Below are 20481 nucleotides of genomic sequence, written 5' to 3'. Positions count from 1 at the left end.
GAAAACAAACTCTCAGGTGGCAAGTCTGGGACGTCAGGAGCAGCTACCATGCCGGGCAGTGAAGGTGGCCAGAAGAAACCCCTAAACAACAGTAGACCAAGGACGGGGATGGGGGATATAAGGCTTCCCAGCAGGAACATAAAGAAAGCAGGAGAAACTTGAAAACCTCCAAGTAAAGACTCTGGGTAAGGGTCCCTGACCACAGGTGAAATTAAGAAATAAAGAGAAAAGAAGGGAGGAAGGAAAAAAGGAAGGAAGGAAGGAGGAAAAACCAATTGTGCATTCCCAGCCCAGCAACATGCAAAAGAATGAAAAAAGTATCTCAGTACCTAATGACAACTCCAAAAAAATCGGGAAAATACTAAGCTGTTCTTTGTGACTAAGGCAATGACGATGACCCTTGATTCCACTCCTAATTTAAACATCTAGACTCCTTGCCATAACACCTGTGGTCATCTATAGTTACAATGATGTACTGCCTTGGGGCCGTACAAAACAAAATCGCTTCTCGGCCTTTTGGCTAAGATCAAGTGCAAAAGAAAATAAAGTTTTGTAAAAATGAAGAAAAATTAGTCATTCATCTCCCTCAGCCATTCCTTCCTTCGCTATGAGACCAGTAAACGCAGTCCAGAATTTTGCCAAAGTTACTTCTCAGTCTTTGCTATGCCCTGGATTCTGTGTCACCTGGACTTAAAGCAACTCAATTTAATTTTGGGGTTTTTTTTTAAAGAAAGAAAACAAGCCATCATGAGCATGGGTCAAGAGAGAGAGCCAACAAAGTGCAGAACTTCAAAACTTAAGATATCAAGATTAATAGATATGGAGCATAAATTACTCTGCAGAAGGTACATAATGAAAATTCAAAATGAGATTGAATTTAAGAAAGAAACAAAAGCTATCAAAAATGGCTAGAGAGTTTCAGGAAGGGGAAAAGAAATACAATCGGCTGATATGTTTTCCCCTTCAGAGCTATTCTTCCACCCTTTGTCACCCTGCTCGTCTGTTGTTATATTGGATCTGTATGCACAATCATATCAGTAGGACTTTCATGACCCCTGCTTCTAATAAGGTTTGACTACTCGGGTTCCTAAGCAGGAGAGGAGAGGAAGAGGCAGAGGGAGTCAGGTTGTTAATGAACTTGGCTCCTTCCCCGTGAGGCTTGCCAAGGCTGGCTGGCTCCAGACAGAAGGTCACTGCCCCTCTGAAAGTGGCCTGCTCTCCAGGACTCCCTTGCTCCAGTTTCTAGCAACCCCGCCCTTCCCCCAGAGTTCCACAGCTGCTGCTCTCAGTCTCTGCGCTCTTCCTTGTGTTGCCCTTTTATTCCAACCAAAAAGAAAAGGTAGATCACTACCAAGCAGTGGCAATTAGAATAATAACAATATTCTCAATGGTAACAATAGAAGCCAAAAAACTGTGGAACAATATCTACAAAGAGCTGAGAGAAAAACTGTCAACTTGGAACCAGTTAACACTATCACCAATAGCAAGCCCCAAATAAAGGCAATTTAAGATAAACAGCAGCCAAGTGTGTTTACGAGCAATAAACTATCATTAAAATAAATATTATCATTTTATAAAAGAGCAACATTAGAGGGAAAATGTTAGAATAAGACAGTTTAGTAAAGTGGCTGATGACAAGACTAATATGTTAACATCACTGATGTTTCTATACAGCATTTGCTGATATCTAGATAATATGATTTTAAAAGAGCTAATAATTAAAATAACTACCATAAAAATGAGGTGTTTAGGAATAAATCAAAGTAAGAATGTAGAGTTACTTCATAGAGAAAAAGACGTAAACTCAAAAGAAATGAAAGTAGAATTCAATGCATTGTGTTTGTGAATATAAAGATTAAAATCAATACTATAGGAGGTCAAATCCATCCACATTGATCTAAAGGTATAGTGAAATCCTAATCAAAATGAGGGACTTATGCACATCATTTTTATACAAGTTCTTTTACATTATAAAATTAAACTAAGGAAAAGAACTCCATATATCAAGAAAACCAAAGACTAATTTTTTAAAGGAAATACTTAGCATAATCAATAATTGCTTTCCAAGAGATCAAGAAAGATGAAATGTTCAATGTAGAGGTCACTGTGGCTTTGGGAAAAGCAATTCCATTGAGCTATGCCATGACCACAGTGAAGTGAGACAGCCATCGGAAACCGTGTTGGACACTTCATCCGTGATGCCTCTTTCTCCCGGGGGAGAAAAGTTAGAGGGGCGAGTTGGCAAAAGGGAGCAGTGCGGGGATTTCCTCCTTTTGAGACAGAAAAATCTTGAGTGTGTTCCCTACTACTAGTAAGGAGGAAGACAAAAAGAAGATATAGGAGACAAGAAATATGGTTTTGTGGAGCCCCTGGATTTTACAAACAAACGTGGCTGCTTACCAGAAAATTACAGACTCCAGTCCACCCAGAAGGGCCTCAGAAGAAAGATCTAGTGATTTATTTCTGGGGGGAAAAAATCAGCCATTGAAAATTGTATGGAACAGCATTCTACGCTGACATCTAAGTGTTCCATGCGTCAGAATTGACCCCACGGCAATAGATTTTTGGAATTCAGAGGGTAACGGGTCTGAGTACAAAAGGAGGCTTACTTTAGATAGCAATCAGGAGAGGAAGCAAGACAGGAGCAGGGAGTTTTCAAAGGAATCATTTCTGTTGGTTAATAACTTTTCTAAAAACTAAGAGACGAGAGAGCCTAAGGATACATTCCTCTCTGATCCAGGGCTTAATACCTAATGTTGAAAAGGATAAATTAAAAGGCTAGCTAAACAGGAACTTCTCACTACCTCTATTGCTCTTTCTTTGTGACCAGTTTCCAGCCACAAACTGCTCCGTGGTCGTATGGAAATGCTTTTCCCAAACCGCTCAGTGGTTCCTTGCAGCGATCAGTTCTCACGTCTAGACCAAAGATAAAACTCTGCATTAGTGTCTCTATTTGCCTCGACAAATAGAAGATGAAAACTGTCTGTGAGGTAGGCAATATTTTAGGAAGAAAATCCATTAGGGAAACATAGGGCTGTAAGGCTCCACAGCTCAAAGGACTGTTGAGCAAAGGAATTGTGAGTTGTCTGCTTTTGCATATTAAAATATTAATCTCCCTATGGGGGTGCAGCTCCAGTAAATCCTTTGCAAAGGCCTTCTCTAAGGATCCACCAGGGTGAAGAAAGACTTCTCACTATCCATTACTTCAAAGAACGTGGTTCACACAAATCCCCTTGTGCTTTCAATGAAGTATGACCAGGCTGAAAACACCAATCTCTCCATTTTCCACAGAGCTTTCCTTTTTTTCTTCTTCCTAAGATTAAGCTTCCATATTAAAGGGATCTGCAACTGAACTTCACCCCAGAGAGCGGCAAACAAATCTTCTACGGCCACACAAAGGGAGTTGACAGCCCTGTCTTCCATGAAGAGACGGGAGATTCTTCATAGAATGAGGCTTACTCCGTGCTCATCTTCCTGAAGGCTTGTCACCCAAGGTGTGCTCTTTTCTTCAAGTGTGCTGTCCTCACGGCGTACATCAAGTCCCATGGTAGCTGGGGTACACATAGAACCCTGGCAGCACTGGCACCACACGGTACAAACAAATCCTTCCTAAAAATAAAGTCTTTCACATTCAAGATATATTTTCCAAGACAGCAGGAGGGAAAAACAATCGGCATGTACAGTGGTTTTGCTATGCTTAGCTTCCAATTTATATAGATGACTTTAACCAGTGAATCTTACAGAGGTTAACATTTATTTTTACTTATGTGCAGTGCCCTAAGTAGACAATTCAATGAGAATAAAACTGTAAGTGTGCCCAGTGCTCATAAATTAACTATGTAAATGAAGCATATTGGAGTCTCTAACTCTCATAAAAGCAAGCAAGCATAGCCAAGGTTTCCCTCCACCTATAATGTGTGTTTTTGGTTTGTTTGTTTGTTTTAGGCCACACAATTGTTGGCTAGAATGTTCAAAGCATATGATTAAAGGCTTCCAAGTGCTGGGCAAGGCAATTGTATGCTTACAATTCTCATGGGACCTCTCGTTATCACATTGTCACAAATTGATCCAGTCAGAGCTAAACAACCATTTGTCCCTTTGTCCCACTTAATGGACCGAAAATGACAGAGAAAGGTTCTCCTGGCACCTGATTTGTTTGTGGGCGTGCTCTCACCTGGATTTGAATAACCACTTTCACCCTTCTTGACCATGGAGAAATCACTTGAGTCCAGCACCCAGACAGTGGGTCATGTCCAACAAGCAATTGTCTTCTTCTCTGCGTAGATGAAGTTCAAGTGGAGAACCCCCACAAATGAACTGGCAAGAAAGTAGTGTGTTTCCCTCTCACCTTTGTTCCTGATTACAAAGACAGGATCCAAGATGGTGTTCAAGAAATATGCTCAGGATCCCAGCACCTGTGAGTTTCCGGAATGGCAACTCTTTCCAGGAGTAGAAAGCCTTGTCTTTCTCTCTCAGAGTGGCAGGTTCAAACTCCAGACCTTGCTAAAATAGCGTTCTGTGTCTCAAAAGTCTCACCATGGGAATGCCTGCCTCTTACCATACTATGTTAGTTTGGGTATATCAGAGAAACAAATCCAGAGAAACTCATACGTATAAAAGAGAGTTTTATATAAAGGGTAAGTGCATGTCAAGAAAATATCCCAACCCACTGCTGCCCAAGCCCACAAGTCCAACATTAACCCATATGTCCGACACCAATCCACGAAGTCCTTGTCCATCTCACAAAACACACTCTATGACACCAACTGCAGGAAGAAAGCTAAGTCAGTGAGTGTGTACGCATCTCAGCGCTGGCAGGGGTCTCCACACAGCTGCTCCAGCATCCAGAGCTGCATCAGGTAGGTCCCTGGGTTTCTCCTCAGGGATTTCTTGCAGGAAGCAAGCCTTGTCAGCTGAAGCAAGGAACTGGCTAAGGCAGCTGCACCCTGGTCTGAGCATCACAAAGCAAGAGACCCGAGAACTAGAAAGGCAAGGCTCACTGAGCCATTTATCCTGTGACCCTTCAATTAACCCTACATGTGTTCATTGGCCAAGTTGGACAAAAAACTTTAACTATGTCACATACTTCTACAATCTGTATGCTAAGCATGCATAAGCTGGACTATGTGAAGAATTTCAAGAGGGAGCATTAGAACTGATTGTGATGATGCATGTACATCTCTTTTTAAAAAGAATTTAGCTATGGGACTGTCTGTATGTGAATACTATATCAAGAAAACTACACACACAAAAAGAAAGAAAGAAACCATACTTAACCCATGGTTACCATGGGTGAAGGAGGAAAATTTGTTGTTTAGAGGGCATTGAGTTTATGTGACTGGTGGTAGAATAATTTGGAAAAGAATATCAATACGGTTGCACAAAAGGAAGGGCATAATCAATGGCATTAGATCCCATATGTAGAAGTGGTTGACTTGGAGAATGTTTTGTTGTGTGTATTTTGGCCACAATTAAAAAACTTAATTGCTTGAGTAACAATGAGTACAAGGAGGAAGAAAATGTTCTAGAATTGACTGTGCTGCTAATTGTACAATTCTTCTTGATGTGACTGAATTACTGACTTGTATGCCATGTGGATAAAGTGCCAATAAAAATGTTAAACAAAAAAGAATATAGAACCAGCATCAACGGTTAGGCTTGGTAACAGCCTGCAATTTGAGGATGGCATAACATTGCCTGCTGAAAGTGGGGACGATCTGAAGCATTTGCTGGTGACAACGAAGACTGAGGTGTTCACTGTGGATTACAACTCTGTAAAGAAAACAAACATCTTCCCAATGAGAACAATATGTCACATCACGGTAAATGGAGGAAAGATTGAAGTCGTCAAGGATTTCATTTCGCTTGGCTCTACAGAATGAAGGTTCATGGAAGCAGCAGCCAAGAAATCAAACAATGCATTGATTGGTAAAATCTGCTGCAAAAGTTCTCTTTAAAGTAGTAAGAAGTCAGAATATACTTTCAAGGCAAAGGTATGCCTGATGCAAGCCATGGTACTTTCAATAGCCTTACATGCATGAGAAAGTTGTACAACACGTAAAGAAGATTATAGAATTGATGCTTGTGAATTGTGGTTAAGGTAGTTTATTGTGCTAACCTGGCCGATAAACACATGTGGGGTTAATTGAAGTGCAGAGAGATACATGGCTCAGTGAGCCTCGCCCTTCAAGTTCTCGGGTCTCTTGCTTTCTGATGGTCAGACCAGGGTGCAGCTTCCTCAGCCAGTTCCCTGCTTCAGCCAGCAAGGCTCACTTCCAGCAAGACATCCCTGAGGAGAAGCCAAAATTTTTCAACCATATATAATTTCTGGACATTAATGAAATCACACTTGCAATTAAGTAACACCTACACCTTAATCCTATTATCCTGTGAATATGTTCCCCCACCTAGGAAAGTTTGTAAGCCAACCACTTCATGCCTTTATCCCCCCAGTTTTGGGTATCCAATTTCTATACTGGCCACTTACATCAACCCAATGGTCTGAGGAGACAATCATATTTTTCGACTTGAAGAGTCTTCATTCCAGTTGGAACCTTGTGACGTCTGCATCCATAAGCAGTCAAATCCGGACAGGCCATCCATAAAGTCAGCAACAATATGCACGAGTTCACAGGCTCAAAAACCTCCAGCTGATTGGGCTCTGGTCAACTCAATGTGGGCTGCTTCACTCAACCTCCACAGGGTGCCCATTGGTCGCCTTGCCTTTAGACCATGGGCGCTCACCAATACACAACAAGCCTAGCCCCCTTGTGCTAGGTTATGAACTTTAGACCAGTCAACCTGCTCTTGTCTTCTCTTTTTTTCCTGTAAACCAAGTCCACAGGTGTCAGTGACCAAACTCAACCCGTCTCTTTATTGCTGCATTTATCTCACTTCCACCCAACAAGTAGAATCCAGGTGGTCACCTAGCAAGCATTTCAGCCTGCTCTCAGGCTCTCTTTGGCATTCATTTAGCATTCATTCATTTTCTTCATGGTTCCAGATTTTTTTCCAGCTTCTGACAAAGACCATTGGTTCCTGACTACTCCAAAGCACTGGGTAAGGCATACCATTTCAAAGCTTTCTTTGTAGGCATGGCCTATCTAGATTTGACTTTGCTTATGGATGCAGACTTCACAAGGTTCCAACTGGAATGAAGATTCTTCATGACAAAAAATATGATTGTCTCCTCAGAGGACTGGGTTGATGTAAGTGGGCAGTCTCTAAATTGGTTACGCAAAATTGGGTGGATAAAGGCATGAAATGAGCCTTGCCAGCTGAAGCAGGGAACTGGCTAAGGCAGCTGCACCCTGGTCCAACCATCACAGAGCAAGAAACCAGAGAACTCAAAAGGCGAGGCTCACGGAGCCATTTATCTCTCCGCCCTTCAATTAACCCCACATGTGTTTATCGGCCAGATTGGCACAGTAAACTAACTACCTCAGTGGTGCTAGCAAAGAATACTGAAAGTACCACGAGCTGCCAGAAGTACAGTCAGATTGCTCCTTAGAAGCGAAGATGGAAAGATTTCGTCTCACGTATATTAGACATGTTATCAGGAGATCCCAACCAGTCTCCAGAAAAGGAGATGTTGTGGGGAGTAAAGGAGAAGGCCAGTGGGGTGGGTGGGGGGACCGGAAAACTGTCAATAAGATGCATTGACACAGTGCCTGCGACAAGGGAATCCAATCTAACAATTGTGAGGAGGGTGGAGGGTGAGGCAGTTTCATCCTTTTTTCTACAGGGTCACTGTGAGTCTGAAGCAGTTCCACTCCACCTAACAACAGGAACTTCACCCCGGCATGGCAACGAAAAGAGGGGCTTTCAGGACAGCGCTTCAAGGTGTTCTATCGATGTTAGCAACTGCTATGTTTAGCAGGTATGCGAGTTCCCATGAGAAGAGACACTTTCCCCATTCGCTTAAGCCTTTGATTTTGGTTCTCATGGATAGGACAACAGTGATAGGTACTCTAAATGAGTCAGCCCCAGAGAGACAAAAAGTCAGCCTCAAAATTCTACAACTCGTATGCACAGGCTACAAATAAGGTCTGTTCTTAACTATGTCTTCAGTTGAATTTGTAGGCACCAAAACAGGTGCACATGGTTCCTTAAGGCTCGCCTTATTTTAGTGCAAGTAAAAACTAGAATCTATTTCCATGATTTAAAAGTTGCACATTCAAGTGAAGAATTTGATGAAGAATTTGTTTCAAGTAGGGGTTGGCTTTAATGTTGTGAAAGTGAGGGCAAATTTACATAAAATTAAAAGAGTTGTCTGTAGGTTGGGCATTTATAACCCAGGGACTCACTGTAATTGTTACCAAAATCCATCTGCTGAAGTGTGTGATAAGCACTCCACAAGGCACATACTGGCAGATTGTGATGTAACAACAACAGCAAATCTTGGGAAGCACGGGCCATATTGAAAGCAATGTGCTTAGTAAGTGCCTGACACAAGGTCAGCATTCCACAAAACGTAACTTCCTTTCCAATTTCCATCACTTTGTCCCTCATCAATTATACAGATCTTAACCAGTCATGGAGTACATTCCAACATAAGCATTTTGCCAGAAAACGTAATATTGAACTCCGTGCTGCTTATATTTTATCAGAGTTTTTTCTTAGATAATAATATGCATAAAGAACAAGGGTCTTTGTGATCCGTTTTATTTTTCTAATCCAGAAAATGAAAACCCAAAGGTCTTCAATGGCCAAGCAAATAACATATGTAAGTGAGATCATTCAGGGGTAACATATTAGATAACCATCTGAACAGCACATAGTGAAGATGATTCTTTTGAGTTTGTGACCCTCCCTGCTATGCCTGAATTAGTTAAATTCTTTTCCCCCCTACACATAAAGAGAAGCTTATGTCATCTTTTCTATAAACTCTACGTAAATGCTGCACAAAATAGGGCTTGTGAACCAATGTCAGTCCACGAACTGCTTGATTCCAGTCCACAAGAAAATAAGTCTTGACTGTAAATCTACCTAAGCATTAAGTGCTCTGTCTAGCCCTTCTGACACTTTCTGCTTGTGTGTTTAATAGCAGGACTTTCTCAATGTACCAAATAGTATGCTGATTTATAATCTTACACATGCTCAGTATCTCACTGCTGGCTGGGAACAAATAACTGCAATTAAGAACTGAGCCATTAACCAAAAGGTTGGTTGTGCAAACTCACCCAAGGTTGGCCTAGAAGACAAGCCTAGCAGCTGGCTCTGAAAGGTCAGAGTCTTGCAGCTTCTGTGGCACTGTTCTAGTGTGCACACAGAGGACCACCGGGACACAAAAATCAACCGATGTCAACAGACAGCATGAACAAAGACCATGTGCAAGCTAGTTATTTTACGTCTTAGTGTTCAAGGTCATTGGCTTAAATTGGGTGGGGGGGGGGAGTTAATCTAATGTGTTAGACCAGGTTGATTAGATAAACAAATCCAAGGACACTCATATATGTGTAAGACAGAGCTTTCTGTCAAGAAGTAATTATAAAGCAGGACAACATCCTGCCCAGTCCAAATCAAGTCCATAAGTCTGAATTAGTCCATAAATCCTCTTCAGACTCATACAGCCACATGCACTGATACAGAAAGCAGGAACATCACCAACCAGTAGGTGGAAAGTCCCATGGATGCAATGTCATTGGTTCTGGCAGCTCTCAGAGTGACCTGAAACCAAGAAGGTAAAGGCAGAGAGAGAGATAGAGAGAGAGAGATAGAGAGAGAGAGAGAGAGAGAGAGAGAGAGAGAGAGAGAGAGAGAGAGAGAGAGAGAGAGAGAGAGAATTTCCAGGATCCTTCCTTATGAGAAGGCCACATCCACCAGGAGGCACCATCAGACTGTGACGCGATTGACAGACTAGCCTCCATCGCTTTACTCTATTTATCAGGTTGACACGAGATTATGTAACTACCACATCCATACTTTATTGAAATGACTTCTGGGCTGAAGAGGTAGAGCATGTTATCTGTTCACATTGAAGAATTTCTCTCACTCCTCCTGTGGCATGACGTTCTTGGCCTATATTGAACCAAGTGATCGATCTCCACTACAATGTTCAGAGCACATTACTCAGTATCCCTGGTATCAAAAGTCAGGACACTCCAAATTTCATTTTCATCTGAATATTTAAAAAAAGTTCTCCCAATAAACTTATGTGACTGTTGAAAGCAATTTGTTTTCTTTTCTGTTTTGACCAACAGAAAGCTCATATCCAATTTATCAATTGTATAGGATCTGATAGCCTATAAACAAGTGATATCTTAGTCTACAAACAAGTGATACCTTTTTTTCCCAAAATCTCTCTCTATTATATCTCCAATTTTTCTCTCTTAATTTTTGTGTTGGTTTTATTTTATTTAAATTCTTCCAACACAATTCAGATCATTCTGAAATAAAGGGGGGGGTGGGGTAGATAAAAAAGTAGTCTAGAAGCAAGCTGCTAAAAATGAATAACAAGAAGAGAAATATGAAAATAATGCAAAATATTTTTGAAGATGCTAATTTTACGGCTTAGTTATCAGATCATCAAATTGCAATCCATGAATCAGCTCCAGCCCATGGCCTGTTTTCAGTTTTAAAAGTTCTGCTAGAACACAGTCAAGTTCATTAATGATATACCACCTCAGGCTGCTTTCAAGCACAACGGCAGAATTGAGTCATCGTCACAGCCCAAAATATTCCCACCTGGTCCTTCACAGAAAAAGTTCACTAAAATCTGTTGATGTCTAATATTCAAGATTAGGCTTTTGAATAACTCTATTATCTCAGAGGGAGAAATCAAGAATCCATCTATCCACATTGTTATTTTGGGGGTACTGCCACCTTGATTAGGCACAACGAGAGGAATAACTGCGCAGTCCAGTTCCAGCCATGTTTGACCACATTGTTGAAGCTGCTGTGCCAACAGATCTTGCTGCGGGGCTTCCTCTTTCTGATCCTTTATTTCACCAAGCATGATGTCCTTCTCTTGGGACTGGTCTCTCCTGACAACATGTCCAAAGATCCAGAGGGGATTTGCCAGCGGCTTAATCTAACTAGATATTCCATGGATGGACTTGGGGCTCCCACTGTCCTCCATTGCCTTCTACAAATTGGGTGCTCACATTTGAAGCTCTGATACTTTCCCTCCATCATATTTGGATTTTGTTATCATCATCTTTGACTCACACAGGCTGGTGGGCTTCTCTCATGCGGACCTAGCTGACACCACTTTTAGTTTTCTAACTCCTTATCTTTGCACGTTTCATTACAATAATCCGCTCTGCCTTTGGGGGCCATCATTTGAAACCTTTACTTCATCACTTCTTCCTTCTGTTTTTCTAGCCACACGAGAGGGTCCATATATCCATTTCTAGCCAATTTCATATAAGATACCCATGAAGTATGTGGATCATTCGTGGCACAGTGGTTACATGTTGGGCTGCTAACTGCAAGGTCAGCAGTTTGAACTCCCAGTTACTCCGAGGGTAAAAGATGGGGCTTCCTACTCCCATAAAGAGTTACAGTCTTGAAAACTCACAAGGGCAGTTCTCCCCTGTCCTTTCGAGTGGCTATACCTCTGCATCGATTCAATGTCAGTCGGTTGGGTGTTTGGGTTTTACAGAGTCACTGTGTGTCAGAATTGACTTCATGGCAGTGATGTCAGGTGGTTGTGTTTGTTCTTCAAGTTTTTAACGTAGATGAATAAGTTAGAATAAATATTAAATCTATTTATGTAGATTTATCTATTTATATAGATGGGTAAGTTAGAATAAATATGTAGATTTATATATTTTTTTGTGTTTCAGATACTTTTTATTTCTTCAAATTTGTTTATTTATTAGGAGTGACTGAAATAAAAAATAGAATTGAGTCCCATCATCATCATGATCATCGTGGAAATGGCTTTAAGAGAAAACTGGTCAGATGAATATTATTGCTTTCCATTTTCAACCAGTAGGCAGTTGCCATTGATCTAGACAGCCAACCGTCTGCCAAGAATGCTTGAGATATGTTATATAATACAACATGCCCATTCACGGGGGAAACAAACCAGGAAATAACTTATGTGTACTTCTTGATTTCATCGTACAAGACCAGCACAAAGGCACCACCCATGCCTCTGAGCACATTGGACCAGGAGCCCTTGAAGAACGCTTTCCTCCCTTCATCCCGAGCGATCTTCCTCCAGCAGTCCAGCGTGCCGGTGTACATGATATCAGTTCCTTTGCGCCTGGACTGCATCCTCATTCGGCGACGAACGGTGTCAAATGGGTAGGAAGTCACCCAGCCACGGCTGTGACGGACTGTGCAATCTTCCAGCTGACGAAGATGTGGGTGTTCTTGGGATCCGGAAGCATTCCCTTTGCGGTATCATAGATGCCGAAGTAGGCAGCCCGGTAGATGATAATCCCCTGCACAGACACGTTGAAGCCCTGGTACAGGCCCCTAATCCCATCAGACTTGGTGATTTTAACCAAGCAGTCACCGAGGCCTTTGAACTCCCGTTCGGCGCCGGCTTTGCCCACATCAGCTGCTAGACGGGTACGGGCAAAATCAAGAGGGTACACAAAGCACAAAGATGTGGCCCCTGCGGCACCGCCCGATGCCAGGTTCCCTGCAAAGTAGCGCCAGAACTGGGTCCTCTTGTCCACACCACCCAGGAAGATCTGCTTGTATTTATCTCTGAAGGCAAAGTTGAGAGCCTGGGTGGGGAAGTATCGGATGACATTGGCCAGGTTACCACGCAAGAAAGACAGGACTCCCTGCTCCTTGGGGATACGAACCACACAATCGATGATGCCCTTGTACTGACTATCTGCGGTGATTTGCTTGCTGGCGTGCTGCACCTGCAGCAGCAGCTTGACCCGTTCGATGGGCGCTACCGCCGTCTTGGAGATGGCCGCGGCCACTCCACCTGCCAAGAAGTCCTTGGCGAAGGACACAGTGGCATCTGTCATGTTGGAAGAGAATGAGGCGACGGGCGACCGCTTAGATGGAACAGGAACCGGCTCTGACTCCGGGGCTCTGGGGCGTAGATTTATCTATTTATGCAGATGGGTAAGTTAAATCTATTTATGTACCCATTTTCACTCATGATGAATCTATAAAGGTTTTTTAGTATATTTCAACATGTTGATTTCCAAATCAATATTTTGTGCACAGGAAATAATGATTGTATAAGTGATTATCAATATCATTACTACTATATTTGCATAGTATTTGAGGGAGCATCAAAAAGTTCATGGAAATACTCCATTATCTCTTTTTCTTTCTACTATCTTTTAATTCTTTTCCTCAAAATTATGAAGCTCCCTAGTATTTTATGCCATATTTATATACAACATATAATTTTTACAATTGTAAGGGAGCTGTTATACTAATTAATAGAGGAGAAAACTGAGGTTCAGGCTGATTACAATGGCTTACCCCCAAACATTATTGTCTACATTTGGGGAAACAAGGACTCACACTAGGTCTTTCTTAACAAATGCAATGGTTCTCCAATGCAACACAAATGTTTCTAATGCTGACTTCAACATTTGGTGGAGCAAGAATGTGCGTGCATGTGGAAGAGCTCTTATATACTACTTTTCCCCTCAAGAGCTCTCCCAGACTATCTGAGACCAGGGAACAGCAAACAGTTGCTCTTTCTTATCCAAACCCAAAGGATATGGGGAGTGAGTCTGAAGGAACCAATATAGTTGTCTAGCCATAGCACCTCAGATCCCTCGCTGGTTAGTATTCATAGGAACAAATTTAATTTTAAAAATATGTTCTTCTTTAAGCCAACCTCCAACCCCCACTTTTTTTTTAACATTCTTATTGAACTGCTGTGAAAACTGAGTATCATTTTATGTGTTTTTAGTCTAAGTCATCTAAAATCATTTTTGGAAATATGCAAGGGATAGATTATGAATAAATAAGTGCAAGTGCATAAATAAAAAATGCCCAGTTTCTGCCAGCAAAAGACAACCTGCGTGCAGATTCTGCAAAGTCTTGAAGTGAGTGTTTTGGAATTGTCACGTATTTCTTTCATAGACTAAAAATGCTGCTTCTTTCAACTGATTAGAAAGCTCATTGGAACACAGTTGCCTACTACTGCCCCAAAACTTTGCCCATGAGTTAGGGTAAATAAAGTGATCGGCTAACCTGGTTTACCTGAATCTCTTCTGTTTTATGCAAGTGGTGAAAATGGTTAGCCTGCTTGGCTGCTAACCAAATGGTTGTCATTCTAGTCTACACAGGGAAACCTTGGGGGGGAAATCCTGGCAATTGACTCTCAGAAAATCAACCTTTGCTAAGCCTGGGAGGCACAGTTCTCCTCCAAGACGCGGGAGCAAGAGACACTCCGCAGTGACTGTTTCCTTGGGTTCCTTTGTCTGCTTCTTCACCTCGATTTTCACACTGAAACTGCAACATACCAGAACGGGAACAGGTTGGTCACCCTGCTAACACAAAAGCAAACCAAAAAGCCCACTGCCCTCCCTCTGGTTCTGAGTCATACCAACCCCCCAGAGCAGCATTGCGTAGTAGGGGTTCTGCGGCTCTAACTCTCTATGGACGCAGACCTCTGCCTCTTCCTCCCTTGGGGCAGTTGGTGACTTTGAACCTTCGACATGGTTGTTAGCAATTCACTCCATAACCCACTATGTCATAGGAGTTATTACATGTCCCTTCTCAAATTAAGTCTATATTTCAATGAGTTTGGGGGTCGTTTTTATTATAATTAAGGATTATGTAAGTCAACGTGCTAGAGATCTGTACCTAAGAAGTCTATGTGAGTTTGAATCCTAATTAACAATTGTGCAATTTCTAGAACCCAGTTTATTTGCTAAGCACAGCCTATGCTACTCTCTCTTTCTGTCTCCTGCATACTCTCTCTCAATACCAAATCACCCAAGAGATTTTGACAGGGAAATTTAAACCCAAAAGGAGAACAGTTCCTTAAGGCTGTGAGATGGTTTTCATCACTGCTGGTGCACTACTGCTTTGAGCATTCAAGGGAAAAGAAATATACAAGCCTAAGCATGGAAATTATAATGCTTTAAAAGAAGCAAATTATAATATTCTCGCTAGTGTCCATTTGTTACCGAGCTCAATTATCTGACCTATGGTGGAAAGTGGATGATAGTAAAATCTGACAATGCTGGCCTCTTCGTGGACCCTAAAGGGATCCTAAAAGGAAGGTAGCGAATATTAGAAGTACCACATACAACCAAACAGCAAGCAGATCTGTCTTGGAAGTAGTGCAGCCAGAATGCAACTTAGAAGCAAGGATAGAGACCATCTCACGCACTATGGGCATGTGATCGGCCGATTCTAGTCCTTGGAGAAGGCCATCATGCTGGGTCATGTGCAGGAGAAGTGGAACAGGAGAAAGGCCAACTAGATGAGTGACAGAGTGGCCGCTACAATGGGCTCCAGCATAAGACCGACTGTAAGGGTGGCACAGGACCTAGATGCCAACATCATAGCAACACACAGGCCCTACAGTCAGAGGCAAGTAGTAGCTCATAGCTTAAGTGTCACAAGTCTACTGAACAGGACAATTATCCTTGAAAACCATAAAACTTACGTCAGCGTTATAAAGAGAGCCACACAACCAATTCTTCTCTTATCTGCTTGCAGCACCCTGAGATAAGGCACCAGTCGTGGGAGGGCTCCCTTGCCCTAGATGAGGAAGTTTCAAGTGCAAGGAAGGGTTCAGGGTCCATGTTCACAGCAGCAAAGGCCTCTTCTCCTGGATGACTCCAAAGACAGCCCGCTAGAGTACATGGTTACACGGCAGTTTTAAAAATTATAAAAATGTGTTTGAAAAGATTTCTGTACTGTTTTAATTTTTTTAATGCTATAACTGCAGCCCAGACCCAAGTAAGCAAGCTCTAGCCGTAGTATAGTTATCCAGACCTGCCACACCATTACAATAGGCCCTGTTGCTTATCTTAGAGGCAATGTCATTGCACTTTTCAATAACAAACTGAGCTATGTATGCTATGTTATAGTTAGTTAATATTCAGTGTAACATACGAGGGTGAGATAGTTAATATTTATTATGCCAACCTGGCCGATAAACACATGTGGGGTTAAATGAAGAGCAGAGAGATAAATGACTCGGTGAGCCTCACCTTTCTAGTTCTCGGGTCTCTTGATTTCTGATGGTCAGACCAGGGTGCAGCTACCTTAGCAAGTTCCCTGCTTCAGCTGGGAGGGCTCACTTCCTGCAAGACATCCCCGAGGAGAAGCCACATGGATCTACCCCGATGCAGCCCTGTGTGCTGGAGCAGCCATGTGGAGACCCCTGCCAGGGCTGAGATGCCTACATGCTCATTGATTCGGCTTTCCTCCTGCAATCGGCATTATTGCATCTATTTTGTGAGATGGAGGAGGACTTTGTAAATTGGTGTTGGACATATGGGTTAATGTTGGACTTGTGGGCTTGGGTAGCACTGTTGTTGGGATGTTTTCTTGATGTGCACTTAACCTTTATATATAAAACTCTCTTATATATATGAGTTTCTGTGGATTTGTTTCTCTAAAGTACCCAGACTAATACAGAGAGGTACCCCCACAGATGGAATTTGTCTTTCAAAGCTCTGTATCTAATTTTTTTTTTACAGAACAACCTTATCACTTTCAAAGTCCTCTCCATTACTTGTCAAACTGACAAAGCTGTGGTTCCACTCTTGGAAACATTTTTCAAACTCAGCTGTTCAGATGGCTGATAGCACCTCCCTCCTCCTTTTCTCCGCCTCCTCTAAGTCGTCAAATTGCTTCACTTTCATGGACCTCTGTATTCACGGAAACAAAAAGAAGTCACATGGAGTGAGGTCACATCAATAAAGTGACAGATGCAAAAAAAAAAGGGGGGGGGACACTGAGATGGCTGTGTGAGCAGGTGCATTGTTGTGGTGGCAAACCAGTCCCCTGTATGCTACAAATCAGGCCTTTTTATTTGTCACCCGCTATGATGCAATCTTTTCAGAACCTCTAAATAGAAAGCTTGATTAACAGTCTGACCTGGTGGAATGAACGCCAAATGCACAATGGCCCTCAAATAAGAAATTAAAAAATGAGCCTCTTCTTGATCTTTGATTTCACTTGATGAGCTTTTTATGGGCGAGGTGACCATGGCGTCTTCCACTGGCTTAATGGATGTTTGCTTTTGGGGTCATAAGACTAGCACCATGTCTCGGCGCCAGTAATGACCTCAGGGGGGCGGGGAGGAGGGGGGAGCCGGGGTCACTTCAGAGCTGTTCTTTCAAAGCGCGGCATGTTTCCACTCAATGCTCCTTTATTAGTCAGCACCTGGGCACAAATTTCACAGCAACCCTTTCATTCCCAAACTATCCATTAAAATTCACTGAGGCAGCTCCACAATGGTCCAGATAACGCCCCGATCTTTTCGTTGGGCTGTCTTTGAGCACACATGCATACATTCTGTTGGAATTTTCATCTGCTTAAGAAGTTGACAGAGGTCCAGAATGAGGGTGGTCACCAAGTGTGACAGTTCACCTTTTTTGAAATGAGAAAACCACGTGTACACTTTAGGTTTTTCCCATAGCGCTGTCCTTAAAAGCTGTGTTCAACATCACAATATCCATGGAATTTCACAAGTAGGAAACAGAATATCACCGCCACACAGTGTTCTCTTAAATAGGCCATCACAAAAACAAGAGGCTCCAATTAAACTGCTTTCACAAGAAGTTCACTGACCAGAGAGAACCTTCCCAGGTGATGCCACTAGGTGTACTAACAGAGAGAGTTACTCAATGCTCGCCTAGCTGGAACAATGTGTTTGGTAAGAACTTCGCACAGTGGAGCATTTTTCCAATATGGCGCGGGGGGGGGGGGGATCACCTCATATATCTGGGAGAAATTTTATGATGCCTCCTGAGTGAGCTACTTTTAAAAGTTGAACTATCCAATTTGATGGTTTTAAATATTTATAGTTGAATGCACCCTCTTAGATGATTTTAAGTAAAATAACAAAATAAATCTATGTTTAAAGCAAAGATGTAACCCAGTAATAGGGAAAAAAAAGTTTCCTGGCCTCGTGTATGCCCTCTCTAGAGAATCATGAGACACCATTAGGCAAAATATGTGGACATAAATGAGAACATGTTAATGTGAGCCTCTGGGGCGTATGATTTAAGGCATCTTGTGTAGTTCTTAGGTCAAATTGAAGAGTGAGTCACGTAAAAGAAAGCATTTAGCCAAATGATTGATGTCTAGCATGGATGTTTACATCTGGCATGAACAGTCAGCACAAACTGAGACACACCAGGTTCCCTGATAAAATTAAATCTTATCATTCTATTTATATGTTTGATGAAATTTCAATTAAAATCCAAAAATGTTTCAAGGTTAACTTTATAAAAATCTTCTGAAATTTACCCGGACGAGTTACCTGTGAGAATACCTTAGAAGGCACACACAGACACAGTTGCACAAATACTCATACACACACAGGGATAGAAAATTGACAGAGGGGAACCAACTTTACCAGCTATTATTCAAATGACGGCGACCATCCTACCTGTGTGGTATCAATAAAATAACAGAAATGAGGATATCAGAACCAGAGACATCGAAGAAGTGTGGGTGGGGGTGTGTGCCTCTAGACAAAGGCAAAGTCCCCCCCAAAAAAAATCCCTGCCATCCAGTCGATGCCAACTCTCAGGAACCCCACAGGCATGGTAGAACTGCCCCAGTGAGTAATGTTTTCTGGGTATAAAAAGCCCATCTTTCCTCCCCCAGGCAGATAATGGATTTGAACTACAGACTATTCAGTTTACAGCCCAGCATGTAACCACTCTGCCGCCAGGGCTCCCAAGGTAGAGTACAAAGTGACAAAATCACATATCAGTAAAAAATATGAAGTTCAGGAATGACTGCTAGGATGTGAGGGGGGGAAATGAGTTTAATCTTTATCTCATACGATATACCAAAATAATGCTGGATGGGCTGGGGAAAATAAAGCGTGGAAGAGTGTGTTAGTCTGGGTTGACTAGAGAACAAATTCATAGACACTCATATGTGTATAAGACAGAGCTTAATACAAAAAGGTAATTGTATATTAAGAGAACAGCCCAGTCCAGTCCAAGTCCGTAAGTCCAGTATTAGCCATATGTCTAATACCATTCTATAAATTCCTCTTCAGAGTCACCCAACACATGCAATGATGCAGAATGCAGGAAGATCACAGAGCAGAGGTGGAGAGTCGTGTGGATCCAGTGGTGGTGGAAGCATCTCAGCACTGGTGTGGGTCTCCATGTGACTACTTCAGCTCCAGAGCTGTGGCTCCATCAGCCTGTTTCCGTATGGCTTGTCAACAGGAATGTCTCACAGGAAGATAACCAGAGAGTGTATCTGATCTCCTCCTGATGACCCCAAATGAGGGCATCAAGCTGTGACCTGATTGACAGGCAAGACTCCACCCCTTCACAATGTAACTGCCACAAAGTGTTAGATATAAATTGATTTAAGGAAAAAATAATTTAGGTACATTTTAACCCACCATATATACTTGAGTATAAGCCAACCTGAATATCAGCCAAGGTACCTAATTTTACCACAAAACCTGCATTAAAAATGTGCTGAAAAACTCTGCTTATACACAAGTATATAGTGTACTCTGAATGAGAAAGTACTGTCTACACAGAAAATAAAAAGGTGGGGTGGGGGGTAGGGAAGGGTAAATGGAAGAAATATGACATCCAACATCATCATATTCTTGTGTTATAACAAGAATTAGCAAAACAAGACAAGCAATAGAAAACAAAGATGAAAAAAGGTCAATGTCTCTAATGCATAAAAGACCCTTAAAATTGAGGTTCCCAATATGTCAACTAAGATATTAATTCTCATTAAAAATAAGCATTTTAAAAGATGTTCAGATTCAGTTAATCACTTCAAAATGCACTGCTATTGAGTTGATTCCAAATCATAGGGACCTACAGGACAGAGTAGAACTGCCCCTGTGAGTTTCCTAAATAGTCAATCCTTACAGGAGCAGAAAACCTCGTCTTTTCCCCACCACAGAGGAGCTGATAGTTTTGATCTGCTGATCTTGTGGTAATCAGCCCAACACTATGCATTATGCCTCCAGGGATCCTTAAATAACAGAAAAACAAGATCGAATTTACAGCCTGGAATTTAAAGTAACAGCCACCGGCATTCAGGGTACAATTACAACACTTAACCAGTTGTGTGACCTTGGCTAAACCTTGGCCTCTCCAATAATCAATGTCTAATCTGTGAAATGGAGACAATGCTATTGCTCTCAGTGGTTGTTGCAGGGTCACATGAGATGATGTAAATAAATGAATAGACTACAGGAGGCACTCAATACACGTTAGCTTCTATTGTTGAGCCTGCTGTTAGAAAACCTATAGGGTTCCAATAGAAGACTTCTTTTTTTTTAATTTTTAAAAAGTAGTATCTCTCAATGCTGGTAAAGTGGAGCGAGTGATGAAGTACAGGGAGAGAGAAACTGGA

At 42.0% G+C, this 20481-nt stretch overlaps 1 protein-coding gene and 1 pseudogene across 2 annotated transcripts in view; both read right to left on the bottom strand.

The window, feature by feature from the left end:
- INPP4B (inositol polyphosphate-4-phosphatase type II B) overlaps positions 1-20481 on the bottom strand; it is a 975417-nt gene that overhangs the window by 941999 nt on the left and 12937 nt on the right. The window lies entirely within an intron of this gene.
- Positions 12042-12941, bottom strand: LOC142443435 (ADP/ATP translocase 2 pseudogene; annotated as a pseudogene).

Source organism: Tenrec ecaudatus, chromosome 3 (assembly GCF_050624435.1).
Source record: "Tenrec ecaudatus isolate mTenEca1 chromosome 3, mTenEca1.hap1, whole genome shotgun sequence".
Classification (NCBI taxonomy): Eukaryota; Metazoa; Chordata; class Mammalia; order Afrosoricida; family Tenrecidae; genus Tenrec; species Tenrec ecaudatus.
Note: the sequence above shows the minus strand (reverse complement) of the source record. Positions and strands in the feature narration are given on the sequence as shown.